Genomic DNA, 1,962 nt, shown 5'->3' with positions numbered 1-1,962 from the left:
TTCACCCTTTATCCCTGGGAGGTTTATAACCTGCAACGGGACCTCGCTACAAGACAAAGCGGCACCTTTCCTAAATTACTCCGGGAATTTGAATTTGTGGGGATACCTGGCTGTATTATCCTGTCCATGTGTATCAGAAGGCTCGTTGGCTTTGTTGACTTATCCTCTTACCATTAATGTTGAAACGGTGAAATAATATCGTTATCTACCCCTTTTATTGGAGTTTAGTATTGTTTCAGAAAGGTTCATTATGTTGTTTTGAAAATCGGTATGTAAAGTTATTATAATTTTATAACCATCATGCACACACAATTTTCAAAAAGTTTTATAAACTTATTCATCTCCGTTGGGTGCAACGGTCAAAAATTTAAATGTTTTGAGCCACACATCCTTAATTCATCCGTATAAAATAATAAATATCACACACTCTTTTCTTCATCCACATTCAAACATCAAATCGTAAATAAAAAAAGTAGGCACACACTTCTTCCTTCATCCACATTTAAACGTCAAACCCAAAATATAAAAGTAGGCACACACTTCTTCCTTCATCCACATTTAAACGTCAAACCCAAAATATAAAAGTAGGCACACACTTTTTCCTTCATCCACATTTAAACGTTAAATCATAAATATAAAAGTAGGCACACACTTCTTCCTTCATCCACATTTAAACGTTAAATCATAAATATAAAAGTAGGCACACACTTCTTCCTTCATCCACATTTCAACGTCAAACCAAAAATATAAAAGTAGGCACACACTTCTTCCTTCATTCACATTTAAACGTTAAATCATAAATATAAAAGTAGGCACACACTTCTTCCTTCATCCACATTTAAACGTCAAACCAAAAATATAAAAGTAGGCACACACTTCTTCCTTCATTCACATTTAAACGTTAAATCATAAATATAACTCATTCGTTGCGGACGTGTTTTAACCGCTCCGGTTTGTTTGATCCTTTCAGAAGGTTTCCCTTGCTAAGAGATCGCTGAAAATTGTTCATCATCCGTGTTTTATATAGTGCTTACCTTCTTATTTCACGAAATGTGCGTAACTTCTACCGTTTAGCCGGAATTTGCAATTATTATAGCATTTTAAACCGATTAATTTTTAAAAGTGAAGCTAGAACGAAGATTTCTCAATGCAGTCGAAGATTTTATACCTGACTCAAGTGTCAAGTGGTGTTGGGATTTACGGGACCTTTTCAGCCGAGGATGTCTGCATGGAGGACAGATAAGCCATATTTTGTTTAAAGTTTTTGTCTTTGTTTTTATTTTCTGTTTTTGTTTATGTATTTTGTTACAGATGACACTCATAAACTTCACTTTGACTTTGGTTCAAGATTTTGCTTATGATAGCCTGCGATAAGCGAGCCCTAAGAGTCTGAGACAGAGGTGTGAAATCGTCGGATCACGACAATAGAAAGAATGTATTGGAGCCAGGAAGGAGTCTGAAAGGGTCGAGAGGATGCACTAGGTGGCATGAAAGGCTGGGAGGTGACTGGAGAGACTAAGGTAAACTAGGATGAGGTGATTTTGCACAGCGGTGCTGCCAAGGTCTGTTATCTATGTGAGGATATTGTGTCGGCGCTCTTTATTGGCAGCAGACACATGTCAGCGCTATATTAGCGGCGGACACATGCCTGAACGGATAACGAGCCTCGTGCTGGCACAGTTGGTGGACGGGGTAGTCTCTCTCCCTGCAGCAGCTGGTACAGTTCCTTCGCTACCTAGGACTCTTGCAGCAGAGTCTCCATCTTCTGTCTTCGTCGAGCGTCACAGCGGTGCTGCCAAGGTTTGTTGTCTATGTGAGGATGTTGTGTCAGCGCTCTTTATTGGCAGCAGATACATGTCAGCGCTATATTGGCGGCAGACACATGCCTGAACGGATGACGAACCTCGTGCTGGCACAGTTGGTCTAAATAACAAATGTAGATCCTAGGAAATAAATTGTACA

The sequence above is a fragment of the Hesperophylax consimilis genome, unplaced genomic scaffold (assembly GCF_061612785.1).
Source record: "Hesperophylax consimilis isolate HC1 unplaced genomic scaffold, BYU_Hcon_1.0 scaffold_47, whole genome shotgun sequence".
Taxonomy (NCBI): Eukaryota; Metazoa; Arthropoda; class Insecta; order Trichoptera; family Limnephilidae; genus Hesperophylax; species Hesperophylax consimilis.
The sequence above is the reverse complement of the archived record's forward strand: the minus strand, read 5'-3'. Positions refer to the sequence as shown.